This window comes from Sturnus vulgaris, chromosome W (assembly GCF_052056855.1).
Source record: "Sturnus vulgaris isolate bStuVul1 chromosome W, bStuVul1.hap1, whole genome shotgun sequence".
Lineage (NCBI taxonomy): Eukaryota > Metazoa > Chordata > Aves > Passeriformes > Sturnidae > Sturnus > Sturnus vulgaris.
The window spans coordinates 38740612-38754588 of NC_142282.1; positions in this window are offsets into that span (position 1 = coordinate 38740612).

Genomic DNA, 13977 nt, shown 5'->3' on the forward strand with positions numbered 1-13977 from the left:
ACTGTCCCTCAGGGAACCCGTATTGCACAGTTAATTCCCTTTTCAAATGACTCGACACCTACTGCAGGGGAACAAGAAGAGGGAGTGAGAGGATCTAGTTCTACGGGGACTCCACAAATATGGGTACAGACAATTTCTAATAAACACCCCACTTGCAAATGCACCCTGTTGTTACAAAGACAACAGATAACACTCACTGGTATTCTAGATACTGGAACAGATGTGACTGTTATGGCTCAGGCCAAATGGCCCCCCACTTGGAACCTCACAGAGGTACCCCAAGCCCTCACTGGGATTGGAGGGAGCAGTCACAGCTACCAAAGTCACCATCTCTTTTAAGTGAAAGAACTGGGAGGTCACATAGCTTCTGTAAAGCCATTTGTTTTGCCTGTACGCATGGTGTTATGGGGACGAGATGTACTCTCTCAGTGGGGTCTCAAAATCCAGTCGGATTTTTGATAGGGGCCACTGAGACACTCGTCACCCTGAAATTAACCTGGAAAACTGATACACCTATTTGGGTGGCTCATAGCCCCTGTCACTGGTTAAATTTCGTGCACTCACTGAACTTGTCCAAGAACAACTTCAAAAGGGGCAAATAGTCTCTTCCACCAGTCCTTGGAATTCACCTGTGTTTGTTATTAAAAAACAAACTGGCAAGTGGCATTTGCTCCAAGACCTCCCCAAAATTAATTCTATGATGGAGGACATAGGGGCCCTGCAGCCTGGACTCCCCTCTCTTACCGTGATTCCTCGAAATTGGCATTTAACAGTCATTGATTTAAAAGACTGCTTTTTTGACATTCCTTTGCACCCTGATGATGCTCCTAAATTTGCCTTTTGTTCCAAGCACTAATATGCAAGCACCCTTGCAAAGATACCACTGGGTTGTTCTCCCCCAAGGAATGAAAAACAGCCCTACCATTTGCCAGTGGTTTGTTACAAAGGTCCTTAGCCCCATTCACCAAAAAATGCCTGCTGCCTTGTTATATCATTATATGGATGACATTCTTATTGCAGCAGAAAAACAGGAAGTCATGGAGGAAGCCTTAGTCATTGTCATTGCTGCTGTAACCCAAGCAGAGCTTTGTGTTGCTTCAGAAAAAATCCAACATCAATCCCCTTGGAAATACCTTGGCTGGCATATTAGGACCCAATCTATTTCTCCTCAACCTTTACAAATTCAAACAGGCATTCACACTTTACATGATGCTCAAAAACTTCTGGGGACAATTAATTTGATTCGTTCCTTACTGGGAATTTCAAATGCAGATCTGAATCCACAGTTTGCTTTGCTACAAGGGGAACCAGATCTCCTGTCCTCTCGGCAACTCACATCAGAAGCTTGCCAAGCACTGCAAAAGGTAGCTGATGCTATCTCAGACAGGCAAGCGGCCCGATGGGCTCCTGAGCTACCCTTTCCCTTAATAATTCTGAACCCAGCAAGGCAACCCTATGCTTTAATATATCAATGGGATGCTAAGGCGCCAGACCCACTGTTGATCATAGAGTGGATTTTTTTGCCATTCCAAATGTCTTAAACTATTAGCACTCAACATTAATTGATTGCTTTGCTCATTGTGAAAGCCGGACAAAGACTATGTACACTCACAGGGGTAGATTTTTATTTAATTTGTTTACCTATTACTACTGTTTATTTGCAGTGGCTACTGCAACAATCTGAAGTGTTTCAGATGGCTTTAGCTGATTTTTCTGGACAACTTTCTACACATCCTCCAAAGCAGAAGCTTATAGCAGTCAGCTTTAAACTCCTAACATGACCCAAGAGAAGCGGAGTCCCACTACAAGCTTTAACTGTCTTTACAGATGGATCTGGCTACATGCACAAGTCGGTGATACTGTAGTGGAATTCAGACTCCAACGGATGGGATTCAGACATTACTACTGTTCCAGGTTCTCCTCAGATTGTTGAATTGGCAGCTGTAGTGCTAGCCTTTCAAGGGTGGTCTACCCCTTTTAACTTGATAACTGACTCTGCTTATGTTGCAGGAATTGTGGAGAGAGCTGAAGCTGCTGTGTTAAAAGATGTGTCCAACAAAGATTTGTTTCTGTGGTTACAACAACTTGTTTTCCTTTTAGATACTAGACAGCACCCCTACTTTTTTATGCATACAAGATCTCATACTGTTTTGCAGAAGGAAACTGCCAAGCAGACCTACTAACTTTACCACTTCAAGCAACTCAGGTTGTATTACCAGACCACTTTGCTCAAGCAAAACTTAGTCATTCCTTTTTTCATCAAAATGCTGCTGCACTAGCCCATACCTTTGACTTGAGCAGTCGTCAAGCCTCTAGTATTGTGGCTGTGTGCCCAGACTGTCAAAGACACTCCTTCCCCTCCATTGCCTGAGGTGTTAACCCTAGAGGACTCCAAGGCCTTCAAATCTGGCAAACAGATGTAACTGTTTTTCCTGAATTTGGCCAACTTAAATATATTCACTCCTCCATAGACACCTTTTTAGGTGTTTTGTTTGCATCCTGTCACACAGGACAATCAGCAAAAGATGTTTGTCGCCATTTTTCGAGTGCCTTTGCAGTCTTGGGTGTCTCCTCTGAAATTAAAACTGATAATGGCCCAGCTTACATTTCCCAGAGAATTGCATACTTTTTTGCTCTCTGGGGAATAACACACAAAACAGGGAGTCCTCATTCCTCAACAGGTCAAGCTATAATTGAGAGAGCCCATGCTTCACTTAAGCGTCTTTTATTACAACAGAAAGGGGGAATGGGGAATGCCACCCCAACTGAATGATTACAGAAGGCATTGTATGTTTTTAACCTTTAAAATTCTCCCTTATGGATCCTAACCCTCCAGTTGTAAGGCATTTTGGCAGTAACCCCCAGTTAAAAGTTAAACAGAAAGCCCCAGTCCTTATTAAGGACCCAGAAATGTGTAAGACCATGGGACCTTACCCCCTTGTTACCTGGGGATGCGGGTACTCTTGTGTCTCCACAGAGAACAGCCCGATGTGGATCCCAACTAAGAAAGTGAAACCATTCCGGGAAGCCTTAGACCCTCCTCAGAAAGAAGACTGCCTTCGCCCTGGCACCCCACTGGCAATTCCAGCTGCTTCACCCTTGGCTTTGGTTCCAGAGACCACTGAGGCCACCTCTGCCTGACCACCATGCATTAAAATCCTGAATAACCTTGGCTGTTGGCTTGCAAAGCAAACTAATGCTACTAGCTTTGCTTTAACAGGCTTATTAACAGATGTTGACAGCGTGAGACATGCTACACTGCAGAATAGAGCTGTTATTGATTTTTTGCTTTTGGCACATGGGCATGGTTGTGAGGACTTTGAGGGCTTGTGCTGTATGAACCTTTCTGATCACTCTCAATCTATCCACACTAGCATACAGGCCCTTCGAGATAGTGTCACCAAACTAAGAGTCCTAAATGATAGCGACTGGCTTGGACACATACTTAGGGAGTGGGGGCTCACTGTCTGGCTCAAAAACTTAGTGAAAACAGGAAGTTATGTTTTAGCAGCACTGTTGCTTTTGAAGATTTGCTTGCCATGCATCTTGCTATATGTTCAGAAATTGATAGACAAATCTATGAATGGAATTTTGCTATTAGAAAAGAAAGGGGGACATGTAGCAATGCAGCTGGAGAGCAGGACTCAGAGCACTGCTCAACTCATGGCTGAAGTGAATGTACGAAGTTTGGTAGGCCAGAAGCCCCGGCAAGTAGAGGCAGAACCCTGAATAGGGAAGCAGAAGGTGTGCTTGGTGTGCTTTGTTTTAGATAAATCATGCAAGATATGTGCCTATGCTGGTCTGTACAGGTCTGTGCAGAGAGTCTGTGCAGAACTTTTTCTGATTAATGTTACTTAGAAACATCAATAGTGTGCTTGTGCTATTTTTAGCTATAGTTGAAAAGGTATATATATTGATGTGTGAAATCAATAAATTGGTTTCATTCTTGCATCAAACAGGGGGTCTCATCTCTTCATTATGCAAACAGAGGTCCCATCTCTTTGTTGATTGCTGTCAGGTAATTATATGAATATGTAAGACTTCTGTGGATAAAAAAGGCAAGAGCCCTGTGTACTTCGGACATCCCTGTGGGAGATTTCTCCCGAGAGTGCCCGGCATTGTAATAAACATACCACTTTGTAACTTTAATTAGTTAGAGAGTCTTTGTTTCTGCATCAATTTGGCGACCACTGCAGGACTCCTCTGTTTGGCTGTGAGAACAGCCTGGGCTGTGGACACCTCTGGTGCGCTGCCAGGGCCTTCCTGGAGGGACCTCCGCTCCCCAGCTATTCATCGTGGGGGCAGACAAGACCTGTTGCGGGACTGCACACAAAATAGTATGTTTAAAATTATGTGGGGTAGCCTGTAAGGCGTACGCGTGGCTAAAAGGCAGCTGATAAGTGTCAGAAGACATTCCGCGCTCAGCACAACCCTGTGCAGTTTTGCTTGCAAGCATCAAAAGGGTGTAGTGGCCGGCAAATGGGTTTGTTGTGTCAGGAGACCCACTAGCAGTTCTGGGGGTGAACTGGACAAATCCTTGTTCATTGCTGCTATTTTTATTGCTGCTATTTTAATTGTTGTTATTTTGATTGTGTCCTGACTGTGTGAGTGACTGTGTGTGTGATTGGTGAGACGTACCTTTAGGACAACGTGAGAGCGGAGCTCAGATTCACATTTACCTTTTCAGGAGACCGAAACGGCCGGAGAAGGGCAAAGCGATTGGGGTGAACTTTTAAAATTGCCGTATGCTGTGTGCTACTGTTATAAATGAGAAACAAAAGTCTCGATATTCAGAAAAATTGCTTTATTTGATATAGACAGAGCAAGCAGCACGCTGGGGAACATGAGGGGTCACTGCCCACACCACGGTCTACCGAACCCCGGCCCGCAGCCTCTTATACTATGGTTTCTAGCCATAATCAATAATTTTTGGTTTTTTTAGCTGTCACAATTTTGCCAGGTAAGCAGTGGTGGTCGAATAAACATCCTTATCCAAATTCACAAAATCTCCAGTGATAGTCAGTTTCACAGATAACCATCTGGTCTTTGTAGATAACCACAAGCGAAATTCTGGAAGTCTGGTCCTTGAGATAGGCAGCATTGATCAGACAAAGGCAGGAAGGGCTATCAGGAAGTCTGATTATGCAAGCTGGTAGTAGATGCAACTTATTTGGAAAACATAATATAACATAATATAACAAGGTGATTTAAAACAGAATGATTTTATGAAATGAGTCCCATTGTCTGACTTAATTCTTTCAGGGGTACCATGCTTACAAAGAACTTTTTTTTCCAGGCCCAAGATGGTGTTCCGAGCAGTGACATGAGGGACAGGGTAGGTTTCTAACCATCCAGTGGTGGCTTCCACCATGGTCAGTACATAGCGCTTGCCCTGGCGAGTTTGAGGCAGTGTGATGTAATCAATACTTGGATCATCGCCCCCCCATACCAGAGGGGCTTCACCCGCTTGGCTTGCTTGATGGCAACACACGTCTTACAGTCATGGATAACTTGAGAAATAGTGTCCATGGTTAGATCCACCACTCAGACTCATGCCCAATTATAGGTGGCATCTTTACCTTGGTGGCCTGAGGCATCATGGGCCCATCAGGCCAGGAACAACTCGCCCTTGTGTTGCCAATCTAAATCTATCTTTGACACCTCTATCTGTGCTGCCTGATTTACCTGCTGATTGTGTCAGTGTTCCTCATTAGCCCGACTCTTGGGGACATGGGCATCTACATGACAGACTTTTACACGTAGCTTTTCTACCCAGGTGGCAATGTCTTTCTACTCATCGGCAGCCCAGATTGGTTTTCCCCTACGTTGCCAGTTAGCATTTTTCCACCTTTCTAGCCAGCCCCGCAGAGCATTGGCTACCATCCATGAATCAGTGTAAAGGTAGAGCTTTGGCCACTTCTTTTTTTCAGCCATGTCCAGGGCCAGCTGAACAGCTTTGAATTCAGCAAGTTGACTCGATCCACTTTTTCCTTCGGTAGCTTGTGCAACCATACGGCTACTTTCCACTTCTGGTTCATCCCCACTATGCGACAGGAAACATCAGTGAAAAGAGCATAGCATGTTTCATCTGCTGGCAGTTGGTTATACCGTGGGGCTTCTTCGGCCCAGATCACTTGTTCCTGTTCCTCTTCGTCGGCAAGACGAAAGTTTTCACCTTCCGGCCTGCTGGTAATTATTTCCAAAATTCCAGGGCGATTCGGGTTTCCAATACGGGCGCGTTATGTGATGAGGGCAATCAACTTGCTCCATGCGGCGTCAGTGGCATGGTGGGTTGAGGGAACCTTTCTTTTAAACATCCACCCCAGCACAGGTAGTTGGGGTGCCAGGAGGAGTTGTGTTTTCGTGCCAACCACCTCTGAGGCAGCTTGAACCCCTTCATAGGCGGCCAAGATCTCCTTCTCTGTTGGAGTATAGTTGGCCTCGGACCCTCTGTAACTTCGACTCCAGAATCCCAGTGGTTGGCCTTGCATCTCACCAGGCACCTTCTGCCACGGGCTCCAGGACAGACCATAGTTCCCGGCTGCAGAGTAGAGCACGTTCTTTACCTTTGTTTCTGTCCTGACTGGGTCAAGGGCTACCGCATGAGCAATCTCCTGCTTGATTTGGGCAAAGGTTTGCTGCTGCTCAGGGCCCCAGTGAAAATCGTGTTTCTTGCGGGTGACCACGTAAAGAGGGCTCACAATTTGGCTGTACTCAGGAATGTGCACCCTCCAAAAGCCTATGGCACCTAGAAAAGCTTGTGTTTCCTTCTTGCTGGTTGGTGGAGACATTGCAGTGATCTTATTGATGACCTCACTGGGAATCTGGCGCCGTCCATCTTGCCACTTTACTCCCAGGAACTGGATCTCTTGGGTAGGCCCTTTGACTTTGCTCTTTTTAATGGCAAAGCCAGCTCCCAGCAGAATTTGAATGATCTTTTCTCCTTTCTGAAATACCTCCATTGCCATGTCCCCACACACAATGATGTTGTCAATGTACTGCAGATGTTCTGGAGCTCCACCCTTCTCCAGTGTAGCTTGGATCAGCCGATGACAGATGGTGGGGCTGTGTTTCCACCCCTGGGGCAGTCGGTTCCACATGTATTGCACACCCCTCCAGGTGAAAGCAAACTGAGGCCTGCACTCTGCTGCCAGAGGAATGGAGAAAAATGCATTGGCGATGTCAATGGTGGCGTACCACTTTGCTGCCTTGGACTCCAGCTCGTACTGCAGTTCCAGCATGTCCGGCACGGCAGCGCTCAGTGGTGGAGTCACCTCATTCAATGCACGATAGTCCACTGTCAATCTCCATTCTCCTTCAGATTTACGCACAGGCCAGATGGGGCTGTTGAAGGGTGAGTGGGTTTTGCTGACCACCCCTTGGCTCTCCAGCTCACGGATCATCTTGTGGATGGGGATCACGGCATCTCGATTCCTCCGGTACTGCCGGCGGTGCACTGTTGAGGTAGCAATTGGCACCTGTTGCTCTTTCACTCTGAGGAGTCCCACTGCAAATGGGTTTTCTGATAGCCCAGGCAGGGTGTTCAACTGCTTAATGCCCTCTGCTGCCACAGCAGCTATTCCAAAAGCCCACCTGAGTCCCTTTGGGTCTTTGTAATAGCCATTCCTGAGGAAGTCTATGCCTAGGATACATGGTGCCTCTGGGCCAGTCACAATTGGATGTTTCTGCCACTCTTTCCCAGTCAGGCTCACCTCAGCCTCCAGCAGAGTCAATTCCTGAGATCCCCCTGTAACCCCAGCAATTGAAACAGGTTCCTTCCCAACATGTCCCAATGGTATTAATGTACACTGTGAACCAGTGTCAACCAATGCTCTGTGTTCCTGTGGTTATGATGTGCCAGGCCATCGGATCCACACCGTCCAAAAGATCCGGTTTTCCCATGCCTCTCCCTGGCTAGAGGCAGGGCCCCTCTAGCCCTGGTTATTATTTCTCTCCTGGGCATACATAGTGGAGGTTCCTTTAAGGGGATCTGACAGATCATCCTCCTTTCTGTAAAATTCTGCAGCTTGGTCATGACAGGCTGAGGCTACCTTCACTTTAGTGGAGCTCCTTTGGTTAGTATTACTTTCCCTGAGTTGATGCACCCCTGCTGCCAGGACAGAAGTGGGTTTCCCAGCCTACCTTCTCATGTCTTCCCCGTGGTCACGCAGAAAGAACCACAGGTCAGCGCGTGGGGTGTACCATCTCTCCCGAGCTGGGGTCGTTGGGCTCTAATTTTGGGGTCCATGACTAGCACTGGTGCTGCACTGATCTTCCTCACATCTTCCCTTATCTCCTTCATTTCAGCCTTAAATTCCTGTTTGAGTTCCTTAACCACCGCAGAGACATGAACCTGCACTGGGCCAGCTATCATACTCTCAAAATTTTTGAGCCTGTTGGCAACAGAACCCACTGTCACTTGGTTGGTATCAGCATTAATCATTGCAATAAAGGTGGTATATTGAGATGGGCCCAGGTTTGCCAGATTCCACAACATCTGCCCTGTGCACCTGACCTTGTCAGGGTCATTGTCATGCTGTCCATCCCTCCCAAAGAGCACCTCGAGCACTGCCACTTCTCTCAGCTGTTGGATCCTTTCCTCAAGGGTATTCCAATGCATTCTATAGTGGTGCTCCTACATTCTCTCTCTGTGGACAAACCTCTTTCTCACACTCATTAAAAGTCGCTCCAAGAGGGAAAGGAGACCTGGCTCCCTTACAAATACCTGGTCCACACCTGAGTCCAGGGTCAAGGCTCCCAAATTCCTTGCCTCAGTACCATCCAGTTGCACACCTGTACCCATAAGGTCCCAGACCCACAGTAACCAGGTTGTAAAAGCCTCGCTGCCCTGTCGTACAATGTCTTTTTGCAGGTTACAGAGACTCTCATATGACAGGGACTTGGTGATGATCTCAAGTTCTGGCTCCCCTGCTGGTTGTGAGGGGCCCCCTTCCTGACCCTTATTATCTAGGTGCCTTGTTTTCATCTTAGACTATCTAGTTTCCACAGGGGCATCTGTTGCTGGCTGTGAGTGCCCTTGCAGTTCAGCTGGAACCTGGACAGATGTAACGTCTGTGGGTTCCACTGCTGCACCATCAGAGTCTCCCTCTTTAAGGCAGGAGGAGGGTTTCTCACCAGCTGGGGAAAGGTACTCCTTCAGCATCTGGCTCATCTCATGTATCTCCTTCGCTAGAACCCCCACCCACTCCAGGTGGTTCCTTTCTGAGGTGGGCTGCAGGGCAGGGTCAAACTGGGGTAATATCCCTAGTCTCTTGGACAGGATCAGGCTCTGGGGCAGCATCACTATTTCCCGGGATAGGTATCAGGGTTGTTATCCAAGTCAATCTCCCCTTATCTCTGAATGTTAGATAAAACAGGTTTAACAGGGATATCAGCAACACTAGCCACAGTATAATGTCATTAGCATTTAGAGCGGATTTGAACCCCTTGAAGACTGGTGGGGTGAACTTCAAAAACGGTGTGATGGGTTGGGAAAAAATTTCACCTGCTGTCACTGCCTCATAGTAAGTACCATTATTGAAGTAGCCCCAGAAACACACACTCGTAGTGTGATAGCTCTGAATCCATGTGGCCATCTTCCAGAGAAAATTAAAAATCCATGAATTCCTCAACTGATCATCCCACAAAATGAACTGGATAATAACCACAGTAACCTTGGTTATGAGACTCATGTTTATAAAAGGGCTTGCAGATGGAAGAGATATAGCAGTGACCACATGGAGGCCAATCCAGGGTAAGCTGGACAGCATGGTGTCACCTTCCACAAACTTGGGTAACTCAAGAACTGTTATTCCCTTTTCTACCCCTCTCTCAATGCCCTCAGGCAATGCCTCACTTTCTGGGCGCCAAAATCTGTCTTGGTTTGAAAGACAGGTATTTGCTCAGCAAAGGCGAGAACCCCTTTCCTGAGATGCAGAGTGCAACCCCCTCCCTTCTAATTATTATAGTTTCAAATCAGAGGCTGTCAGACAGGAGATATGGGGATAGGAATAACAGTTCTTTACTGATATCTAACAAGGCAAAATAGTAGAAACAACAACAGCTATAAAAATTGACAACAAAACAGAACAGTATAGATCAGTTCCAGTCCCTTTCTGGCCACAGGCTCCCTCTCCCTGTGCTCAGTTACCGGTGCTGTGGGCAGGGCAGGTCCCATGCAGTCAAAGAGGGCTGGAGTGATGGCGGCAGCAGCCCAGGTGTGAGAGGGATGGACGAGCCACTCCCCCCTCACGGTGTCGGTCTTGGTGCTCGGCAGAGTGTCCAGAGGTAGTAGGATGAAGTGGGAGAGGAGCAGAGCGGTGTTCAAGGGCAGGGAACGTGGCTCTTGGCGCTGGGATGGTGGGGAAGGTGCTAGATCAAAGCACGGGCCGTCCTCTTCTCACTCCATGAGCCAAGCAAGAGAGTGAGAGCCTGCCCCAGACCCCTGTCCCACCTTTCCTTTTCTGGTGTCCCCCTATCCCTCACCCCCCTGCGAGAGAAAACTATTGCTACTAAGGTGTAGCCACAAATACTTAGCATAACAATGGGAAAAATTCCACAGAAAGAAAAGGGAACAATTCAATTCCCAACAATGTGGGAAAGCAAGAGTGGTACTAAGGGAGAAAGACCAATGGGTTACAAAGATTAACATGGGTACTAAGGCATGGTGCGATAACCAAAGCTCTTGGGATAGCTTGCCATGACAAGGGAGGATGTGCCCACCTAAGGGGCATCTCTCCAGGCAAGGGTTGAGATAAGCTAATCACATCCCATTCAAGGGGCAACCCTCCATGGCAGAGCCCGGGCAGGTTTATCTGTCTCCACAGAAGGTTGGTAGCTTTCGACTGGGAACAGCCTGCACAAGAGGGTTTGGACATTCGAGAGAGAAGTGGAATAGCTTGCTTTTGCGAGTGTTACTAGGCTTTTGGGTCTTCTAAAGGTTGGCACTCCGTGTGGTTACTGTTACAGTGTAGGACTTGTGAAAAAGTTGGTATTGTTCCTCTGAGAGATATCAAGGTCCATGCCCTCAGTGCAAATCGAGGCATCCTAATCAAGCTAATTTTGAACCTGAAATCCTAAAATTTGTGTGTGGAAAATCACACTTGGTACCTGCAACTTGGGCATGTGTGTGGAAGGAAGTTTGGGAAAGGACTCTGAGGCTGTGTGGAGAGAGATTTGGGTGAAAATGGGATAAGACAAGAAGAAGGAGGTAATGCGTACTAGTCAAAACAAGGAGATTTCTAAGGCTAGTCCCTTAGGCTGTATTTTGACACACTGGAAGGAGTGAGGGTATGGAGGCACTGAAAATAAGCGAAGTTTAATCAAATTTTGCATGGAATGGTCGCCCCTTTATAAGCCGGAAGAAGATCCCAGATAGCCACCAACTGGAACTTTGGACTTTGAGATTTTATTGCAGCTGATGCTATTTTTAAGAAATGGGAGAAAGTGACATACACAGATATGTTTTTCTCTCTCAGGAATCATCCTGAGTGGCAGAGAGATTGTGGCATCAAACCCTCCTCTGATCCCTAGGTATTGGCCCTTGAAAAGGACAGTAAGGCTAATAGAGGGAAACCTAAGCAATGCTGTAGCGCGTGCTCAATAAACCAATGCTGTATTCATTCTGATAAGGTTTATCAAACAGAGGCACAAGAACAGGAATTAATTGACCTGTTTAGACCACCCCCTAAAAGGCTAGAAGAAAAGGAAGCTTCAAAGGGATCATTAACTCCCACCCCTACTCCAGCTCCCTCAAGAAAGAAACAAACTGAGCCATCTCCTCCCTCACTTACCCCTAAACTATATCCCCCATTGCTTAACAGCGATAGTGAAAGCAGTGAAGACAAGGATTTTTCTCCAAATGGTCCCATAGCATCCCAGACCAGAAAACAAAGGAAAGAATACAATCACCTTTACAGGAGGCAGTAGGAGTCAGGGGAGGGAAGGTGCTAGTTAAAGTACCCTTTTCTACTAAAATTAACGAAGTGATCCCATAGACACTGCTAAACTAAGATTTATAATCAGACAACACAGGCCTGATTGGGCAGACATTCAATTACTGTTGGATGCTTTAACTGAAACAGAAAAGCAGTTAATCTTGAAAACAGCAGGACATCTAGCAGATACCTTCCATAGAATAAGACAAGAGGATGTTAAAGAATTTTTCCCTCTCCAGGATCCACAATGGAATCCAAATAACCCAGAGGAGAGGGAAAAATTAGAAAATTATCAAGAATTTATAATAAAAGGAATGGAAAAAGCAATTCCTAAAACCATAAATTGGTCTGCTCTGTATACAGTGCAACAGAGTCCCTCTGAAACCCCTTCTGAATTTTTAGATCATTTGCGAGACACAATGAGTTGCTATACACCTTTAACACAACCAGCACAACCCTGAATCTGAGGAAGGGATACAACAATTAGTAAATTTATTTTTGGGACAGTCCTCAGGGGACATCAGATGCAAACTTCAGAAGATTTGGGGGCCAATGGGGTGGAATTTAGAAGCTTTACTGGATGAGGCATGGAGGGTTTTCAGCAATCGAGAGGAAGGATACAAACAAGGGATGAGAAAATTAGCAGCAGTAGTAAGAAAGGACGAAAAAAGGAGACATGGACAAGGACCACCAAGGTAAGGTCCACCCTGATTGGGAAAAAACCAATGTGCATTTTGCAAGAAAATTGGACATTGGAAAAAACAGTGCCCAAAACAGAGAAAAGACGATGAGCAGAGAAGGGGAGATCAAAGATAAAAGAGGGTGGTTGTATACATTAAAAAAATACTAAGGAGGACCGAAGAGTCTATCCCTAACGGACCCTCTAGTTATAATCAAGTTAGGGGACAAAGAAAAGAAAATGGAATTTTTGGTAGATACAGGAGCAACATACTCGGTGTTAAATAAAGATTTAATGCCTATAACAGATGAGTATGTTATGGCAAAGGGAGCAACTGGCCAAACTGAAAGAGCATATTTTTTTCAAAAAATTAAAATATAAACTTAGGAAAAAATGGGGAATTAATAAATTTTTATACATGCCGAATTCTCCAAAGGCAATTTTGGGCAGAAATTTGTTAGAACAGTTGGAAGCAAAAATCACATTTAAAAATAGGGAAATTAGTTTAGAAGTAAAAGATCAACAGTATTTGAAAATGCTAGGTTTAACGTTAGCAATTAGTGAGACCAAAACTGAGGATGAAGAAAAAATTAACAAGAAAATAATGGACCAGGTGTTCCCTGGGGTATGGGCTTCTAATACACCAGGGAGAGCAAAGAATGCACCTCTGGTGCAAGTCAAAGAAAAAATCAACCAGTCAGGGAGTAGCCCAGTAATCAATAACTTTTTACAGCGAGGGCTATTGAAAGAGTGCCGGTCTGATTTTAATACTCCTATTTTGCCTGTTAAGAAGCCAGATGAGTCATACCGAGTAGTACAAGACCTGCCAGCTGTTAATAAAATAACTGAGGGCCTACACCCAGTGGTAGCAAACCCATACACCTTGTTAACATGCTTAACCCCTGAACTAACCTAGTTTACCATTTTAGATTTGAAAGATGCTTTCTTTTGCCTCCCTCTCCATGAAGCCAGACAGAAAATCTTTGCCTTTGAATGGGAAAATCCCAAGAGTGGGGGTAAGTCTCATCTCACATGGATGGTTGTTAGGTGCAACTGTGCAGAGTCTGAGACAGAAGATGCTATGCTCTGTAATCCATGTGACAAAAAGCCTTTATTCAGTTCTGACCTCGCTTTATATACCCCTTTCAATGTTCCCGGGTAAACGTCTGTGATTGGTTCACAGATCAGGCTGCTCAGCTCTCTGAACAATAGCTGTCTGCAGCCAGGGCTGGAACTCATTGGATTAAATCCTTGTCTGTCTCCAATTCTGTCCTATCTCTGTTCTTTGGGGCTTGCCTTTTAAGCCAGGCTGCCTCTCCTGTCCGTGGTTAGGTTAACTGCCCAGTACAAGCCAGGTTGCAC